Source organism: Haematobia irritans, chromosome 4 (genome assembly GCF_050003625.1).
Source record: "Haematobia irritans isolate KBUSLIRL chromosome 4, ASM5000362v1, whole genome shotgun sequence".
NCBI classification, from domain to species: Eukaryota; Metazoa; Arthropoda; class Insecta; order Diptera; family Muscidae; genus Haematobia; species Haematobia irritans.
The window spans coordinates 117048829-117071121 of record NC_134400.1 but is presented as its reverse complement, the minus strand read 5'-3'; the positions used below and the strand labels follow the sequence as shown (position 1 = coordinate 117071121).

The 22293-nt window shown below is 32.5% G+C and overlaps 1 protein-coding gene across 4 annotated transcripts in view; it reads left to right on the top strand.

Moving 5' to 3' along the window:
• The window catches only part of cu (NADP/NADPH phosphatase nocturnin), a 129955-nt gene that overhangs the window by 23920 nt on the left and 83742 nt on the right, over positions 1–22293 (top strand). Inside the window, exon 1 of one of the 4 annotated variants that reach the window (XM_075303819.1) lies at positions 18156–18335. The exons of the other annotated variants lie outside the window; for them this stretch is intronic. The gene's annotated coding sequence lies outside the window, so the exon portion shown is untranslated. Of the gene's footprint in view, positions 1–18155; positions 18336–22293 lie in introns of those variants that run through there. 4 annotated transcript variants of the gene reach the window in all.

Genomic DNA, 22293 nt, shown 5'->3' with positions numbered 1-22293 from the left:
AAGTAATTCGATTGTGGGTGACCGTCTTTAGTAGAAGTTTCTACGCAATCCATTGTGGAGGGTACATAAGATTCGGTCTGGCCGAACTTACGGCCGTATATACTTGTTAAGTTTTAAATTTGCACCAATAGTCGGACCAAATAGAATTTGGTTCATTTGCATTGTATTGATTTCATTTCAAAAATTTGAGTTACCATTCTCCAACTCAAATGTTTGAAAAATGTTTGAATTCTTATCGTATTCACACTTTTATCAAAATTTATTTTTAAAATACTATATTATGGGTTTTTGCCGCATTCTTTTCTGTTAAAAAATAACCAAACATTTTATCAAAATCATCCAAAAAAAGAAATTTTTTATGGAAAACTTGTTTCGCTTATATCTCCTGAACTATACCCAAAAATGAATCAAAAATCCTATCTAAATCCTGAAAAAAAATCAATCAAAAAAATCCATTTGTTAGCTTTTAAATGTTTTTTCTTCTTTCAATTGGAAAAATTGTCCGCTAGTGGGAATTTTGGAAAAAATGTTGATTCCACGATGTGGCAACGCTGGTCAAAATCCAATATGATTCTATTACATTCAAAATGTATAGTTTACTTTTAGGAGGTATTATTATTGAAAAGCTCACAACTATTGTATTGAACAACCAATTGGAGTAATACGAATGTTTGTAATGTTTTGATTAGAGATGTGGGCGTGACTCGAAATTCTCGTGGCAAGCGTGAATTACGTGAATCGTGAACAAAATTCAAAGCAACTTCCATGAATGTGCATGAAAGGAACTCAAACTAAATATGTTGTGCGTGAGTAAAAATATAAAATCGTTAATAATATTTCTTGAATGCTAATCACTTCCATTCAAAAGAACAACTGACATTAATCTGACTGACAAACCATATTCTAGTTGTGTAATTTTGTACCATTTACTCAAACGTGACCTGACAAACAAGAATTGTGAGTCACGGGAATTGTCGTGAGTGGTGGATGAGTACGGCTTTTCAATGCGTGACCATGTAACATGTTTTGGCGCAAACATGTTGTTTTCTCGCCAAATATAACATGTATGTCTGATACATAATTATCGAGAAAACAATATGGTGGCGGCAAATATGTTACATGGTCACCAACCAAAAATAAAATTTTGCTCTTAAAACATGTTTGTGGCGGTCATATTCCTTCTGGGTGGTGTTACCACACATATCGTGAATGTGCTGTGAATAATCGTGAGTGGTACTTCACGCACATGCACATCTCTACTTTTGAAATTTTGTGTTCATTACAAAGCAATTTTTCATTTGTTCTACAATTGTTTTTTACTTTTTTTTTTGTTTTACCGGAAATATAGTAAAGCACACACAAAATGCCAGAAAAATCGAGTGAAATGAAAGTGTACTTGAGGCTGATGTTTAGTATGTTAATTACGTTATGCCATAAAATGACTAACGATTGATAGATACATTGCACCAAAATGCACAAGTGTTTCCAGTGTATAATATGAGCGAAGTATCCTGAATATTGGCAATTTTATAACAGCTACATATTTGACGCGTCAGCTTGTTTGATTTTTTAGTATTGATAGCTAATATTATTTTGTATGACTTGTAAAAGATTGAGATGTCATGATGGTATGAATTAATTGTAATTGTTTGTAAGTACTTTAATTTATTTTATGTTATTCTCGCCACATATTTTTATAACATAAACATACTCTACTTTTTCTAAAAAGTATTGCTACTGATTCTGATCGAAAATCAGATATACTTTTGATCAAAATGGCCATAGTGTTAGTATATCCCAGCAAAAAAAAATTGGAAGTTGTTCCACCAAAATCATTTCTTTTAAAGCGCATCCCGGAACCCCCCATCAAGTTTTTTCCACTTCCGATGCAGTCCTTTTGGAAAAAACCACAAACATTTCTTTTAACGTGCATCCCGGGATCCCCTATAGATTTTTTATACCCTCCACCATAGGATGGGGGGTATATAAACTTTGTAATTCCGTGTGTAACACATCGAAATATTGCTCTCAGACCCCATAGAGTATATATATTCCGGGTCGTGGTGAAATTCTTTGTCGATCTAAGCATGTCCGTCCGTGCGTCTGTTGAAATCACGCTAACTTCGGACTGAAACAAGCTATCGACTTGAAACTTGGCACAAGTAGTTGTTATTGATTCGGCTTGCGGTGCCTCTTGGAGAGCAAAATTCATTCGATCCGGTTGAAATTTGGTACATGGTGTTAGTAGATGGTCTCTAAGAACCATGCAAAAATTGGTCCACATCTGTCCATATTTATATATAGCCCCCATATAAACCGATCCCCCGGTTTGGCCTCCGAATCCTCATGGATGAGCAAAATTCATCCGATTCGGTTGAAATTTGGTACGTGGTGTTAGTATATGGTCTCTAACAACCATGCCAGAATTGGTCCATAATTATATAGCCCTTATATAAACCGATCCCCATATTTGACTTCCGGAGCCTCTTGGAGGAACAAAATTCATCCGAACAGGCTGAAATTTGGTACATCGTGTAAGCATAGGGTCTCTAACAACTATGCAAAAATTGGTCCCCATCGGTCCATAATTATATATAGCCCCCATATAAACCGATCCCCCGATTTGGCTTCCGGAGCATCAGGGATGAGCAAAATTCATCCGATTCGGTTGAAATTTTGTACGTAGTGGTAGTATATGGTCTCTAACAACCATGCAGGAATTGGTCCATATCGGTGCATAATTATATGTAGCCCCCATATAAACCGATCCCCAGATTTGACCTCCGGAGCTCTTGGCGGAGCAAAATTCATCCGATTCGGTTGAAATTTGGTACGTGGTGAATTTTGGTATATTGCGCTAGTATATGACCGCTAACAACCATGCAAAATTGGCCCATATCGGTCTATAGCTATATATAGCAGATCCCAAAAAATCTACCAAAATTTTAATTCTATAGAAAATTTTGTCAAATTTTTTTTTCTATAGAAAATTTTGTAAAACTGAATTATATACGTATTTATTCGGAATTTTTTTTTGTTTAATATATACCCCGTGTGGACTAATTTACAATTGAGAAGACAGTGTTAAGAAGTTTTAAGATACCTTGCCATCGGCAAGTGTTACCGCAACCCAAGTAATTCGAATGTGAATGACAGTCTTTCATAGAAGTTTCTACACAATCCATGGTGGAGAGTACTTGTTTTCACTTCCGTTTCTGATGCAATCATTTTGAACATAGAAAGTACGGAATTAGGCCGTTTTAAGTGAAAATTTAAGTTTGGGACAATTAAACTTCGCAAAAAACAATATCAAACCAATAAAAAAGTAAACAAAAAATAACAAAAATAAAAAAAACAAGTAAGGAAAGTCTAAAGTCGGGCGGAGCCGACTATATTATACCCTGCACCACTTTGCAGATCTAAATTTTCGATACCATATCACATCCGTCAAATGTGTTGGGGCTATATATAAAGGTTTGTCCCAAATACATACATTTAAATATCACTCGATCTGGACAGAATTTGATAGACTTCTACAAAATCTATAGACTCAAAATTTAAGTCGGCTAATGCACTAGGGTGGAACACAATGTTAGTAAAAAATAAAAATATGGGAAACATTTAAATCTGGAGCAGTTTTAAGAAAACTTCGCAAAAGTTTATTTATGGTTTATCGCTCGATATATATGCATTAGAAGTTTAGGAAAATTAGAGTTATTTTTACAACTTTTCGACTAAGCAGTGGCGATTTTACAAGGAAAATGTTGGTATTTTGACCATTTTTGTCGAAAACAGAAAAACATATATATGGGAGCTATATCTAAATCTGAACCGATTTCAACCAAATTTGGTACGCATAGCAACAATGCTAATTCTACTCTCTGTGCAAAATTTCAACTATATCGGAGTTAAAAATTGGCCTCTGTGGTCATATGAGTGTAAATCGGGCGAAAGCTATATATGGGAGATATATCTAAATCTGAACCGATTTCAACCAAATTTGGCACGCATAGCTACAATGATAATTCTACCCCCTGTGCAAAATTTCAACTAAATCGGAACAAAAAAATTGGTCTCTGTGGTCATATGAGTGTAAATCGGGCGAAAGCTATATATGAGAGCTATATCTAAATCTGAACCGATCTCAACCAAATTTGGCACGCATAGCAACAATGCTAATTCTACTCCCTGTGCAAAATTTCAACTATATCGGAGTTAAAAATTGGCCTCTGTGGTCATATGAGTGTAAATCGGGCGAAAGCTATATATGGGAGATATATCTAAATCTGAACCGATTTCAACCAAATTTGGCACGCATAGCTACAATGCTAATTCTACTCCCTGTGCAAAATTTCAACCAAATTGGAGTAAAACTCTGGCTTCTGGGACCGTATTAGTCCATATCGGGCGAAAGATATATATTGGAGCTATATCTAAATCTGAACCGATTTCTCCCAAAATCAATAGGGATCTATTTTGAGCCAAAACACATACTTGTGCCAAATTTGAAGTCGATTGGACTAAAACTGCGACCTAGACTTTGATTACAAAAATGTGTTCACGGACAGACGGACAGACGGACATCGCTATATCGACTCAGGAGCCCACCCTGAGCATTTTTGCCAAAGACACCATGTGTCTATCTCGTCTCCTTCTGGGTGTTGCAAACATATGCACTAACTTATAATACCCTGTTCCACAGTGTGGAGCAGGGGATAAATATGGGAAACGTTTAAATCTAAAGCAATTTTAAGGAAATTTCGAAAAAGTTTATTTATGATTTATCGCTCGATATATATGCATTAGAAGTTTAGGAAAATTAGAGTCATTTTTACAACTTTTCGACTAAGTAGTGGCGATTTTACAAGGAAAATGTTGGTATTTTGACCATTTTTGTCGAAATCAGAAAAACATATATATGGGAGCTATATCTAAATCTGAACCGATTTCAACCAAATTTGGCACGCATAGCTACAATGCTAATTCTACTCTCTGTGCAAAATTTCAACTAAATCGGAGCAAAAAATTGGCCTCTGTGGGCAAACGAGTGTAAATCAGGCGAAAGCTATATATGGGAGCTATATCTAAATCTGAACCGATTTGGCTGACATTTTGCAAGTTTTTCGAGACTCATAAAATATTCGGATGTACGAAATTTGAGGAAGATCGGTTGATATACACGCCAATTATGACCAGATCGGTGAAAAATATATATGGCAGCTATATCTAAATCTGAACCAATTTTTTCCAAAATCAATAGGGATCGTCTTTGAGCCGAAAAAGGACCCTGTACCAAATTTTAGGACAATCGGACTAAAACTGCGAGCTGTACTTTGCACACAAAAATACAGACAGACAGACGGACAGACAGACAGACAGACAGACGGACATCGCTAAATCGACTCAGAATTTAATTTAAGACGATCGGTATACTAAACGATGGGTCTCAGACTTTTCCTTCTTGACGTTACATACAAATGCACAAACTTATTATACCCTGTACCACAGTAGTGGTGAAGGGTATAAAAATCATCCCCGCTGGGATTTGAACCTGTGCCGTTTGGCTTTTTCACTTCCATGGAAGTTCTTTTGATAAGGTTTTGTAAATTATGATAGTTTTTAATTTCTTTAGAGTTTTAATGGGAAAAATATATTTATATAAAAATGTATGCCGAAAAACACAATAAAAACGATGTAAAGCATAAAACAATATTTTTTAGAAAAATATTTATTAAAAAAAATTGCCGCTGGTGAGATTTGAACCAGCGTTCTTTATTTTTTCATTCATAGTAATAAAGAACATCTCAGGAAGTAGTTAGAATGTCATGCTGTGGTGTCATATTAAGTTCATATCAGAAACATTTGAATTTGACGCTTTGATGCATCGTGTTCAATGGCGTGTGTGAATGAGTGTGCTAAAGCAACTCAAATTTTCCTATAATTCTAGTACATATTTATCGACCGATATATCATAAATACACTTTTGCAAAGTTGGCTAAAAATTGCTTCAGATTTAAATGTTTCCCATATTATACCCTCCACCATAGGATGGGGGGTATATTAACTTTGTCATTCCGTTTGTAACACATCGAAATATTGCTCTAAGACCCCATAAAGTATATATATTCTGGGTCGTGGTGAAATTCTGAGTCGATCTGAGCATGTCCGTCCGTCCGTCCGTCCGTCCGTCTGTTGAAATCACGCTAACTTCCGAACGAAACAAGCTATCGACTTGAAACTTGGCACAAGTAGTTGTTATTGATGTAGGTCGGATGGTATTGCAAATGGGCCATATCGGTCCACTTTTACGTATAGCCCCCATATAAACGGACCCCCAAATTTGGCTTGCGAGGCCTCTAAGAGAAGCAAATTTCATCGGATCCGGCTGAAATTTGGTACATGGTGTTAGTATATTGTCTCTAACAATCATGCAAAAATTGGTTCAAATCGGTCCATAATTATATATAGCCCCCATATAAACCGATCCCCCGATTTGGCTTGCAGAGCCTCTAAGAGAAACAATTTTCATCCGATCCGTCTGAAATTTGGTGCATGGTGTTAGTATATAGTCTCTAACAACCATGCACAAATTGCTTCACATCGGTCCATAATTATATATAGCCCCCATATAAACCGATCCCCCGATTAGGATTGCGGAGCCTCTAAGAAAAGCAATTTTCTTCCGATCCGGTTGAACTTTGGTACATGATGTTAGTATATGGTCTCTAACAACCATGCAAAAACTGGTTCATATCGGTCCATAATTATATATAGCTCCCATATAAACCGATCCCCCGATTTGGCTTGCAGAGCCTCTAACAGAAGCAAATTTCATCCGATCCGGCTGAAATTTGGTACATGGTGTTAGTATATGGTCTCTAACAACCATGGAAAAATTGGTTCACATCGGTCCATAATTATATATAGCCCCCATATAAACCGATCCCCCGATTTGGCTTGCGGAGCCTCTAAGAGAAGCAAATTTCATCCGAACCGGCTGAAATTTGGTACATGGTGTTAGTATATGGTCTCTAGGGAGACACCGTGGTGCAATGGTTAGCATGCCCGCCTTGCATACACAAGGTCGTGGGTTCGATTCCTGCTACGACCGAACACCAAAAAGTTTTTCAGCGGTGGATTATCCCACCTCAGTAATGCTGGTGACATTTCTGAGGGTTTCAAAGCTTCTCTAAGTGGTTTCACTGGAATGTGGAACGCCGTTCGGACTCGGCTATAAAAAGGAGGTCCCTTGTCATTGAGCTTAACATGGAATCGGGCAGCACTCAGTGATAAGAGAGAAGTTCACCACTGTGGTATCACAATGGACTGAATAGTCTAAGTGAGCCTGATACATCGGGCTGCCACATAACCTAACCTAACCTAGTATATGGTCTCTAACAACCATGCAAAAATTGGTCCACATCGGTCCATAATTATATATAGCCCCCATATAAACCGATCCCCCGATTTGGTTTGCAGAGCCTCTAAAAGAAACAATTTTCTTCCGATCCGGTTGAACTTTGGTACATGATGTTAGTATATGGTCTCTAACAACCATGCAAAAATTGGTTCATATCGGTCCATAATTATATATAGCTCCCATATAAACCGATCCCCCGATTTGGCTTGCAGAGCCTCTAACAGAAGCAAATTTCATCCGATCCGGCTGAAATTTGGTACATGGTGTTAGTATATGGTCTCTAACAACCATGGAAAAATTGGTTCACATCGGTCCATAATTATATATAGCCCCCATATAAACCGATCCCCCGATTTGGCTTGCGGAGCCTCTAAGAGAAGCAAATTTCATCCGAACCGGCTGAAATTTGGTACATGGTGTTAGTATATGGTCTCTAACAACCATGCAAAAATTGGTCCACATCGGTCCATAATTATATATAGCCCCCATATAAACCGATCCCCCGATTTGGTTTGCAGAGCCTCTAAGAGAAACAATTTTCATCCGATCCGGCTGAAATTAGGTACATAGCCCCCATATAAACGGACCCCCAAATTTGGCTTGCGAGGCCTCTAAGAGAAGCAAATTTCATCGGATCCGGCTGAAATTTGGTACATGGTGTTAGTATATTGTCTCTAACAATCATGCAAAAATTGGTTCAAATCGGTCCATAATTATATATAGCCCCCATATAAACCGATCCCCCGATTTGGCTTGCAGAGCCTCTAAGAGAAACAATTTTCATCCGATCCGTCTGAAATTTGGTGCATGGTGTTAGTATATAGTCTCTAACAACCATGCAAAAATTGCTTCACATCGGTCCATAATTATATATAGCCCCCATATAAACCGGTCCCCCGATTAGGATTGCGGAGCCTCTAAGAAAAGCAATTTTCTTCCGATCCGGTTGAAATTTGGTACATGATGTTAGTATATGGTCTCTAACAACCATGCAAAAATTGGTCCATATCGGTCCATAATTATATATAGCTCCCATATAAACCGATCCCCCGATTTGGCTTGCAGAGCCTCTAACAGAAGCAAATTTCATCCGATCCGGCTGAAATTTGGTACATGGTGTTAGTATATGGTCTCTAACAACCATGGAAAAATTGGTTCACATCGGTCCATAATTATATATAGCCCCCATATAAACCGATCCCCCGATTTGGCTTGCGGAGCCTCTAAGAGAAGCAAATTTCATCCGAACCGGCTGAAATTTGGTACATGGTGTTAGTATATGGTCTCTAACAACCATGCAAAAATTGGTCCACATCGGTCCATAATTATATATAGCCCTCATATAAACCGATCCCCCGATTTGGTTTGCAGAGCCTCTAAGAGAAACAATTTTCATCCGATCCGGCTGAAATTAGGTACATGGTGTTAGTATATGTTCTCTAACAACCATGCAAAAATTAGTCTATATCGGTCTATAATTATATATAGCCCCCATATAAACCGGCCCCCGATTTGGCTTGCGGAGCCTCTAAGAGAAGCAAATTTCATCCGAGCCGGCTGAAATTTGGTACATGGTGTTAGTATATGGTCTCTAACAACCATGCAAAAATTGGTCCATATCGGTCCATTATTACATAGAGCCCCCATATAAACCGACCACTAGATTTGACGTCCGGAGCCTCTTGGAAGACCAAAATTTATCTGATTCAGTTGAAATTTGTTACGTGATGTTAATACCCAGCAAAAACTCTCATTACCCGGTAATCTTGTAGGTAAGCCTATTTAAAAATTAATAACCACTTATTAATTGGCATCGCTTCGGATTACATTTATATACGCATGTCCTAGAAGGAAAGTACTTCTCTCCAGGCATACTTTCGACCATAAAATAAGTAGTGCATTTAAAGCATATAATCACCTAATATGTAATGACTTATTCGTAGATACATTAAAGCTTGCAAAATAGCCACTTATTGTCTCAGGCAACCAAATCTCGAAAATATTGATTTCTATCGCCGATTACAATGGATCAAAATAAGGCGAGTGATGCTGTAATAGGAGAACTACTTGAATAGAAACGAATATTGTATAAATAAACAAAAAATCTAATAAATAATCTAAATAAGATTACACGCCAATTAATTTCACACTTAAAATATAAATAAATGTAGGTTGTTTAAGGGAGTTGGATTCGTGAATTACGTTATAATATATCCAATAGCCAATTCACATAAGGTTCGAAATCTACTAAAAGTGGATTTTAAGTCTCGTTTTTATAAGGCAAATGGCATTTGAAATTTAGTTTAAGTGCATTTTGGAAGTGTAATGTGAATGAGGTATAAAAAAGCATTTATTTAAAACATAATATGATAATGTCATTAAACACAATTATTACGAAATATTTGTGATAAAAATTTCTTAACGGAAAATTTTTCAGAATTACCGTTACATTACATATTCTTTTTGATTTTTTATGTAAGTGCTCGATTATGTTAATAATTACACCTAACGGTACCAACATTTATTCTATTTTATTAATTCGTTAACTACAACTGCCTAAAAATTTGAGAATAACAATTCGAAAATTACAGAGAAGTATTTATTTTTGTCATTACAAGTTAGTCATTATAACTCGCCGCAATGTAATGCAACGTGTAATGACAGCTTTACTCCCGGTAATGTCAATTGTAATGAGATGTGGTTACCTAGTTTTTGCTGGGTATATGTCCTCAAACACCCATGCAAAAATTGGTCGATATCGGTCCATAATTATATATAGGCCCCATATAAACCGATCCCCAGATTTGACCTCCGGAGAACCTTGGAAAACAAAATTCTTCCCATTCGGTTTAAATTTGGTACGTGATGTTAGTATAGGGTATCCAACAACCATGCAGGAATTGGTTCCTATCAGTCCATAATAATATATAGATCCCATATAAACCGATCCCCAGATTTGACCTCCGGTGCCTTTTGGAGAAGCAAAATTCATCCGATCTGGTTGAAATTTGGTACGTGGTGGTAGTATATGATATTTAACAACTATGTGAGTTGAAATTTGTGGATGACAGTCTTTCGTAGAAGTTTCTACGCAATCCATGGTGGAGGGTACATAAGATTCGGCCTGGCCGAACTTACGGTCGTATATACTTGTTTTTTACTAACATTGTGTTCCACCCCAGGGCATTAGCCGACTTATTTTAAGTCTATAGATTTTATAGAAGTCTAACAAATTTTGTCCAGATCGAGTTATAATTAAATGTATGTATTTGGGACAAATATGGTATGATATCGAAAATGTGGATCTACAAAGTGGTGCAGGGAATAATGTAGTCTGCCCCGCTTCGCTTCTCGAAGATCGAAGTCAATACAAAAATAATTAGTGTAAAGACAAAATCATTGGAACCTGACATGTTTTTTTTTTCAGTGAAGATTTCGTTTGGGAGGAAAGAATTAGTTTTTTGCGTCTAAAGTTAGGTATTTACTGTTTTGGTTTTGTTCTTTGGAACACTGTGTATTGGATTATAGGATTGAATTAAATTATTCTAATTGAATAAATATGCTCACTCACACTGAAAAAAAGCATGCCCGTTTCCCAAGATTTTGTCTTTACTTTAACAATTTTGGTATTGATTCCGAGCCAAAGAAGCGGAGTATACAAGTAAGGATACTTTTAAGACAAAATGGTCTTTTAAATTTGGGTTTTGTGTACTTGCTCCTAGGAAGAAAATTTTAATTTTTTTTTTCAACTTGTTTTCTTCATATACTATCAAAGTCCTTTCATAACGAGTTAACGACAACTTTATTTGCCAAATTCAGACTCGCCTTCCAGTACAAATTATTTTATGTTTCCAGTAAAATCGTTTTTAATATAAAGTGTGGAAAAATATGTTCTATTTTTAAACGATTGTTTGCCTTGTAGTCAAGATGCAAAAAAAATTTAAAGACAATTCCATTAATTTTAAAGAATTTTTCTGAATCATTAAAGTCAAGTTGACATTAGCCCAAAATTTTTTTCTTTCATGTTATGATACCCATTTTTAAGTCAAATCAAAGTCATATTAAAGTAGAGAAATGCGTCTTCTACGCTAAGCAAAATTTGCATTCGTATTTTAAAGACATGAAATCTTTGACCTCACGACAATATATTTTTTCGGTGTAGTCGAGAGTTTTGTTCAGTGCATAATGACAAAAAAAAATATTTTGCGTAGGCATTGGTATATATTGATTTTCTAATTGTTAATATTTAAACATATATTTTTAATGTTTGTGCAAGTCAAACAATAAGTGAAAACAAAGTAACGCCCACAATAACTCGTAAATATTTAAAATTCCGACATATTTGTTTATCTATCTTCGATCAGTTTGATTTTTAATAAATTAGAGGACCACTTCTTCGCAGGTGCACTACCTTTTTGGACTTAATATCTTTTAGTCTTGGATCCTTAATGGACATCGTTTGCCATACCCATTTTGCAAACGTTTTATTTGTTTCCTTGTACTTCATTGTGCCCATAAAACAATTTACTTCTGTTATTATCGGTGTATACGAACTATATGTAAATTTGATCCGATTTGTGATGAATGAATTCAATAGTCCAGAAAGAAATAAAAACACCATTAACAAACATGTTTTTTATTTTAGAAAACTTAATGTAAAATATTTAAGTTATCAAACGAAAAAAAATAAAAAGTTGGACCAGGGGAAGTCCTACTAAGGTCCAAAAGTATCCTATTTTAACTGAATAAAAACACTATATGCTTCCTGTGAAATAAATCAGACAAAGTGTATATTTTAAAGTTCTTTAAAATATTTAGCGCAATAACATTTTTTTTAAATGTCGGACACGGGGAAAATGTCGTTCCCGAACAAATATCGGAAAATAAAGCTCCTCTTATTTCACTTTTAAAAAATGAGGAGGTACCCGCCACCAACCAGATATCAATAACGTACCCGAGAAACTCCAAATTTTTATTCTTCTCATTCCATGATTAAATATCAAAAATGAATTTCAAGAAAATCGAAGAACTTTTATTCAAGTTTCAAAATGTCATGCAATGGGGTGGTCCCCGACCAGATATAAAAAATAAAGTATCAATTCCATTTCGTTTTACGTCGGAGAAGTTTATTTTTTTTACTATAAAATAAAGTTTACTTGAATCCAACTAACAAAGGGACGCAAAGATTTGTGTCCCAAATTTAAAGAACAAAATTTTTGAAGCAAAAATTATGAACCTTCTGTTGGTTAAAATTTCCTATTTTATAGAAAATTGTCATTAATGTTGTGTAACTTGCTTATCCTAAAATGTAAGTTACATAACCCTTAATATTAGGTCAATATACGTGTACTTAAAAAAGGTTTGGCAATGGGAAGATCCTCTTCTCCGAACAAACATCAAAAATATTGTAGCAGATCTTTGTCTAGAGGTTACCCCCAACCTTCCCCGAAAATGTCAAGCAAATCAGAGAACTTCTTCTCCGACCAGATATCAAAAAATGAGGTACATCATCGATTCTCTTAAGGTTTTTTGGCATTGATTCCGAGCCAAAGACCCCGGCCGAATATCGAAAAATGTTGTAGCGTATCTTGTAAAAACGTCGCAGAAAATGTCAAGTAAATTATAAGCCCAATTTTCAACAAGCAAGATACAGGCAAGAACCCTCTTCCCGTCCAAATATCACAAAATCAGGTATCCGATATTAATTGCATAACCTCTCTTAACGTTCTCCGTAAATTTCAAGTAAATTGTAAAAGTTTAATTGTTCCACTGTATGTACTTAAGGAGAGGAACCTGATATAAATTTCATAACCCCATCCAGTTTTTTCGTAAATTTTCAGTAATTCAGAGAATTTTTATTTCACTGTACTTTAAAAAAGGCCAACCAAATATTTTCAAATAAAGTAGCCGTTCTTTGTCTGGAGGCCCCCTTCAACCTTACCTGAAAATTACAAGCAAATCAAATAATTTTGTTCCAATTTTCAAAACGGCGCGCAAGGGGGAGGTCCCCCTCCCCTAACATATATGACCAAAAAGGGGTACCCTACTTTCAGCACATGCCCTAAGTACACCACTGTGGTATCACTATGGACTGAATAGTCAAAGAAAATTTTGTCATATATATATAAAATGTTGACAACAATTTTCTATAGCAGTAACATTCTGACAAAAATTTTCTATAGAAGTAAAATTTTGACAAAATTTTCTATACCAGAAAAATTTCGACAACATTTTCTATAAAAATAAAATTTTTACAACATTTTCTAAACAAATAAAATGTTGACAACATTTTCTAAAGAAATAAAATTTAGCCAAAATTTTCTGTAGAAGTAAAATTTTGACATTACAGGAATAAAATTTTGACAATATTTTCTATAGCAGAAAAATTTCAACATAATTTTCTATAGAAATAAAATTTGGACAAAATTTTCTATACAAATAGAGTTTGGACCAAATTTTCTATAAAAAAAATTTGCACAATTTTCTATAGAAATAAAATGTTGACAAAATTTGTTATAGAAATAAATTTTTGGCAAAATTTTCTACAGAAATAAAATTTTGGCAAAATTTTCTACAGAAATAAAATTTTGACAAAATTTTCTATAGCATAAAAATTTCAACATAATTTTCTATAGAAAAAAAAATGTTGACAAAATTTTCCACAGAAATAAAATTTTGGCAAAATTTTCCATAGAAATAAAATTTTGACAAAATTTCTATAAAAATAAAAATTTGACAAAATTTTCTATAAAAAAATTTGCACAATTTTCTATAGAAATAAAATTTTGACAAAATTTGCTATATAAATGATTTTTTGACAAAATTTTCTATAGAAATAATTTGATAAAAAATTTCTATAGAAATAAAATTTTGACAAATTTTTCTACAGAAATAAATTTTTGGCAAAAATTTCCATAGGAATAAAATTTTGGCAAAATTTTCCATCGACAAAAAATGTTGACAAAATTTTCTATAGAAATAAAATTTGGACAAAATTTTCTACAGAAATAAATTTTTGGCAAAAATTTCCATAGGAATAAAATTTTGGCAAAATTTTCCATAGACAAAAAATGTTGACAAAATTTTCTATAGAAATAAAATTTTGACAAAATTTTCTATAAAAATAAATTTTTGGCAAAATTTTCCATACAAATAAAATTTTGACAAAATTTTCTATAAAAATAAAAATATGACAAAATTTTCTATAAAAAAATTTTTTTGCACAATTTTCTATAGAAATAAAATTTTGACAAAATTTTCTATAGAAATAAAATGTGGACAAAATTTTCAATCAACAATTCATTAATTGTAGAAATAAAATTTTGACAAAAATATTCTATAGAAATAAAATTTTGACAAAATTTTCTATAGAAATAAAATTTTGGCAAAATTTTCTACAGAAATAAAATTTTGACAAAATTTTCTATAGCATAAAAATTTCAACATAATTTTCTATAGAAAAAAAAATGTTGACAAAATTTTCCACAGAAATAAAATTTTGGCAAAATTTTCCATAGAAATAAATTTTTGACTAAATTTCTATAAAAATAAAAATTTGACAAAATTTTCTATAAAAAAAAATTTGCACAATTTTCTATAGAAATAAAATTTTGACAAAATTTGCTATATAAATGATTTTTTGACAAAATTTTCTATAAAAATAAAATGTGGACAAAATTTTCTATAGAAATAACATTTTGACAAAAAATTTCTATAGAAATAAAATTTTTACAAAATTTTCTACAGAAATAAATTTTTGGCAAAAATTTCCATAGGAATAAAATTTTGGCAAAATTTTCCATAGACAAAAAATGTTGACAAAATTTTCTATAGAAATAAAATTTGGACAAAATTTTCTACAGAAATTAAACTTTGGCAAAATTTTCTATAGAAATAAAATTTTGACAAAAATTTTCTATAGAAATAAAATGTTGACAAAATTGTGTATAAAAATAAATTTTTGGCAAAATTTTCCATAGAAATAAAATTTTGACAAAATTTTCTATAGAAATAAAATGTTAACAAAATTTTCTATACAAATAGAATTTGGACAAAATTTTCTATAGAAATAAAATTTGGACAACATTTTCTGCAGAAATAAAATTTTGACAAAAAATTTCTATAGAAATAAAATGTTGACAAAATTTTCTAGAGAAATAAAATTTTGTTGTTGTTTTTTTTTTATTTCAGCTTAAACCATACATTGACTAAACTACAAGTGTAGCTTAACCAACAGAGGAAAAGAATGTTTGCCAAATTTATTTGGGCAAAGCTCTGTAGACTGCAAGATAGTTGGATGGATGCACGTTTCGGAATTACCACATTCCTCATCAGCATCCTCTACTTACAGCAAAACTATCAACCAATTATCAGAATAAATTTAGACAGTTTATTAAACCCAACAATGAACCACACTGGAACCTTCCGAAAAAAGGTTTTGTATGATAGTTTGTTTCGAATTTATTTCGGCATAAGCCGGCTATCATACAAAACCTTTTTTCGGAAGGTTCAAGTGTGGTTCATTGTTGGGTTTAATGAACTGCCTGAATTTATTCTGATAATTGGTTGATAGTTTCGCTGCAAGTAGAGGATGCTGATGAGGAATGTGGTAATTCCGAAACGTGCGTCCATCCAACCATCTTGCAGTCTATAGGGCTTTGCCCAAATAAATTTGACAAACATTCTTTTCCTCTGTTGGTTAAGCTACACTTGTAGTTTAGTCAATGTATGGTTTTAAGCTGAAATAAAAAAAACAACAACAATACTTAAAAAACAAAACCAACAATAACAAAACAAAACGAATGGAAATAAAATGTTGACAAAATTTGCTATAGAAATAATTTTTTGACAAAATTTTCTATAGAAATAAAATTTTGACAAAACATCCTATAGAAATAAATTTTTTACAAAAATTTCTATAAAAAAAAATGTTGACAAAATTTTCCAAAGAAATAAAATTTTATCAAAATCTTCTACAGAAATAAAATTTTGGCAAAATTTTCTACAGAAATAAAATTTTGATAAAGTTTTCTATAGCATAAAATTTTTAACATAATTTTCTATAGAAATAAAATTTTGACAAAATTTTCTATAAAAATAAATTTTTGGCAAAATTTTTCACAGAAATAAAATTTTGGCAAAATTTTCCATACAAATAAAATTTTGACAAAATTTTCTATAAAAATAAAAATATGACAAAATTTTCTATAAAAAAATTTTTTGGCACAATTTTCTATAGAAATAAAATTTTGACAAAATTTTCTATAGAAATAAAATGTGGACAAAATTTTCTATAGAAATAAAATTTTGACAAAAATATTCTATAGAAATAAAATTTTGACAAAATTTTCTATAGAAATAAAATTTTGGCAAAATTTTCTATAGAAATAAAATTTTGACAAAATTTACTATAGAAATAAAACTTTGGCAAAATTTTCTATAGAAATAAAATTTTGACAAAAATTTTCTATAGAAATAAAATTTTGACAAAATTGTCTATAAAAACAAATTTTTTGCAAAATTTTCCATAGAAATAAAATTTTGGCAAAATTTTCCATAGAAATAAAATTTTGACAAAATTTGCTATAGAAATAAAATGTTGACAAAATTTACTATAGAAATAAAATTTTGACAAAATTTTCTATAGAAGTAAAATTGTCACAAAATTTTCTATAGAAATGAAATGTTGACAAAAATTTTCTACAGAAATAAAATTTCGACAAAATTTTCTATAGAAATAAAATTTTGACAAAATTTGCTACAGAAATAAAATTTCGACAAAATTTGCTACAGAAATAAAATTTTGGGAAAAATTTTCTATAGAAATACAATTGTGACAAAATGTTCTGTTCATTAATGAAGACTTACTTAGCTTTAGGGATTTCCTATCGGCAAAAGTTTAGGATTCACATTGTTCCATGGTAAACATTAAAACATTTTGAAAATAAATAAATAAATACAGTTCAATTCAATTAATTAGCTAAGTGAGAGAAAATTGTCAAATCGCCTAGAGTAAATGTTGATTGCCTTAATGTTCGTTATTAAATCAATAGTTTTTTAGAAATACTGTTTGTTTTCGTTTTGTTGTTGTATCGAATGGAAACAATTGTTAATTTACTTGTTGACTCACACCACCAGAATCACTTTGTTGTGTCAACCAGCCTGTCAGCAGGCCTGAGGCGGAAGAACGCTTATTTACTGTATAACAGGCACTTCCAGCCAGGTTTGATTCTCAGTCTGTCCGTCCGTCCGTCCATTTGTCAATAGTTTGTTTTGCATGACATTCTATTTGGAAATTACTCTGTTAAAGCTGTCGCCATAGAACTTGCATGTGGTTGGTGTACGCAGGCGCAGCCCCATAAGTATGACTGATACCATACTATGGTGCCGAGAAGGAGGGCAGTAGTGGTAAATCGATCAGAGTGCTTGAATAGCTGTCATCCCAAACGACCGATTGTTTATTTCGCTGCTCGAACTTTTTGTGTTTTTGGCGAGTTCTTGTCTGGCACATAAAACATTTAAGGGGTATCACAAACTACAAACATATCCCCTTTAAGTGCAGCCATAAGCAGCAGCAATAACAAGTAACACTTGATGTCTGGTTTTGTGAGAGGTTTGTTAAAGTCTGACTATGCGTCCGTCTGTTGGCGTTTTTGTGTAGATAGCCTCGCTTGTAGCCACATATAAATAAGGAACACTAATTGTCTCACAGATTTACTAGTTTCATGTTCTAAACATCAGTTGAGTGAACGCATACGCTTCATTTGTTTAAATCATTCGGTTTATTCCATGTTCAATTAACAAAATATCTTGGACACGCGATTTAGTCCATGTTCGAATCAACCAAATTTAAGATAAAAGAAAACAAAAATAGAATGGTTTTGAAAAAAAAATTTTCAGATGGCATCTAATCTCGGTTAGTGGACCCCCATAACATTTGATTTAATAAAAAAATATATATAGCAGGGGAAAAATGTGAACCACTATAAATGATACAACTTCTAATTCTTTTTTATTTTAGTGCATTCCCCTATAGTCATTTATTAAAACTTCGGGTAACCAAGATTTGTGATATTTAAGACAATCTATAATGTAGAATGTAAAGTTAATAATTAATTAACTAATTTAAAAAAGTGAAATTTTGCAAAAAGTCCCCCTTATGTGTTTTCAAATTAAAAAGTGATCATATGTGTTACCACCAACCTTAGAATTGAATGAAATTTAAATGTATTTTGAAAGCACTTCACTGCTATAGTAATTCCAAAATAAAAAAAATGCGCCATATAAACTGCCGTTATAATTAAATGGAATTTAATTATGTATAACAAATTAAAATGCCAAAAACGCGTAATGTCTAAAACGTCCCAGCACAGCAAAAATTTTCACCAAAATATTTCCAATTAAAATTTTAATTGAATTTTCAAAAATATTCAATTAAAAGTTGAATTGATAATGAATTCAACAAAAATCTATTACAAGAATTAATAGTTTCAACTAAATTTTTAATTGGACAAATTAATTTTTTAATTGGCTGTGGTAATTGATACTATCATTTTTGTGATTGAAAACATTTCATTTAAAAATTAATTGGATCAATTAATTTCGTGATTGAATATATTTGTGTGAGCAAAAAAAAAATCGTCGCCAAAAAAGTAATGAAAATGTTCTTTTTGGATCCAAAAGTGGTGCAGAATTGTCGATGAATTTAACATGGGCATCACTTCTTAAGGTGAAATCCGTATTTTTTTTTCGGTGTGAATTAAACAATTTTGTGATATTTTGCCAAATTAATAGTTTTTATAATTTTGTACAATTCTTAATGCACTCTAAAGCATTCTAAAGCTTGTCTGGAACTTATGATCTCTCTAATATTTTCAAAAATGGACAATTTTTATCGAATGGATGTAGCATTTTTTTCAACAAATTTATTAATTCTTACTCTGTTTTTAACCTATTTGAAACAAAAAAAAAATAAATTACAAATTAAAAATATGAAAAAAAGCTACTTATAAAAATCTAAATTAAAATAAAAGTTAAAATAAAAAAATTAGTTATAATAAAGAACATTTTTGGGAGGCCATGTTTGGTAGTGCTTTTAAAGCTGTGCCTTTAGAAGAACTTCCAAAGTTTTGAAATGTTTAATTGGATCAATTCCTGTTTGAATTAAAACAGAATTCAATCACAAAAATTAATTGAATCAATTAAATTACCAATTACCAATTATCGCTATGATGGTGTTCATACACTTCATCTACACAAAAAAATCACCCAAAATTTTCCAGTTAAAATTTTTAATGAATTTCAAAAAATATTCAATTAAACATTTAATTGGTTCAACAAATTTTTTAGTTGAAACAAAAATGAATAATAAAAACAAGTAAGGAAAGTCTAAAGTCGGGCGGGGCCGACTATATAATACCCTGCACCACTTTGTAAATCTAAATTGTCGATACCATATCACATCCGTCAAATGTGTTGGGTGCTATATATAAAGGTTTATCCCAAATACATACATTTAAATATCACTCGATCTGGACAGAATTTGATAGACTTCTACAAAATCTATAGACTTAAAATTTAAGCCGGCTAATGCACTAGGGTGGAACACAATGTTAGTAAAAACAAGTATATACGGCCGTAAGTTCGGCCAGGCGGAAGCTTATGTACCCTCCATCATGGATTGCGTAGAAACTTCATCTAAACACTGCCATCCACAATCGAATTACTTAAGTTGCGGTAACGGTTGTCGATGGCAAGGTATCTTAAAACCTCCTAACACCATCTTCTAAATTGTATGTAAGTCCATACGTGGTATATATTAAATCAAAAAAGATCGATCCAATATGTATATAATTCAGTTTTCAGTTTGTATATAATTCAGTAGACATAAAATTTTGACAAAATTTTCTACAGAAATAAAATTTTAACAAAATTTTCTATAGAAATAAAATTTTCACAAAATTTTCTATAGAAATAAAAATTTTGACAAAATTTTCTATAGAAAGAAAATTTCTACAGAAATAAAACTTTAACAAAATTTTCTATAGAAATAAACTTTTGACAAAATTTTCTATAGAAATAAAATCTTGGTAGATTATTTTTGGCTCGAGTGGCAACCATGATTGAACCGAATAAAATTTTAACAAAATTTTCTATAGAAATATAATTTTGACAAAATTTGCTATAGAAATAAAATTTTGACAATGATGAAAATTTTATTATGAACCGAATAAAATTTTGACAAAATTTTCTATAGAAATAAAATCTTGACAAAATTTTCTATAGAAATAAAATTATGAACAGTTATGGACCAATTTTTGTGTGATTGGACCAATTTTGGTATGGTTGTTAGCGACCATATACTAACACCACGTGCCTAATTTGAACCGGATCGGATGAATTTTGCTCCTCCAAGAGGCTCCGGAGATCAAATCTGGAGAATGTTTTATATGGGGGCTATATATAATTATGGACCGATATGGACCAATTCTGGCACGGTTGTTAAAGATCATATACTAACACCATGTTCCAAATTACAACAGGATTGGATGAAATTTGCTTCTCTTGGAGACTTCGCAAGCCAAATCTGGGGATCGGTTTATATGGGGGCTATATATAATTAAGGACCGATATAGACCAATTTTTGCATGGTTGTTAGAGACCATATACCAACATCATGTACCAAATTTCAGCCGGATCGGATGAAATTTTCTTCTCTTTGAGGCTCCGCAAGCCAAATCTGGGGATCGGTTTATATGGGGGCTATATATAATTATGGACCGATGTGAACCAATTTTTACATGGTTGTTAGAGACCATATACCAACACCATGTACCAAATTTCAGCCGGATCGGATGAAATTTGCTTATCTTTTAGGCTCCGCAAGCCATATCTGGGGATCGGTTTATATGGGGGCTATATATAATTATGGACCGATGTGGACCAATTTTTGCATGGTTGTTAGAGACCATATATCAACACCATATACCAAATTTCAGCCGGATCGGATGAAATGTGCTTTTCTTAGAGGCTCCACAAGCCAAATCCGAGGGTCCCTTTATATGGGGGCTATACGTAAAAGTGGACCGATATGGTCCATTTTCAATACCATCCGACCTACATCGATAACAACTACTTGTGCCAAGTTTCAAGTCGATAGCTTGTTTTGTTCGGAAGTTAGCGTGATTTCAACAGACGGACATGCTTAGATCGACTCAGAATTTCACCACGACCCAGAATATATATACTTTATGGGGTCTTAGAGCAATATTTCGATGTGTTACAAACGGAATGACAAAGTTAATATACCCCCATCCTATGATGGAGGGTATAAAAATATGGGTAACATTTAAATCTGAAGCAATTTTAAGGAAACTTCACAAAAGTTTATTTATGATTTATCGCTCGATATATATGTATTACAAGTTTAGGAAAATTAGAGTCATTTTTTTCGACTAAGCAGTGGCGATTTTACAAGGAAAATGTTGGTATTTTGACCATATTTGTCGAAATCAGAAAAACATATATATGGGAGCTATATCTAAATCTGAACCGATTTTAACCAAATTTGGCACACATAGCTACAATACTAATTCTACTCCCTGTGCCACTTGGCCACTGTGGTCATATGAGTATAAATCGGGCGAACGATATATATGGGAGCTATATCTAAATCTGAACCGATTTCAATAAAATTTGGCAAACAACTAATTGTACACCTAGTGCAAAATTTCAACCAAATTGGGTGAAAACTCTGGCTTCTGGGAACGTATTAGTCCATATCGGGCGAAAGATATATATGGGAGCCATATCTAACTCTGAACCGATTTCAATAAAATTTGGCACACTTGACTATAGTGCTAATTGTTCTTCTT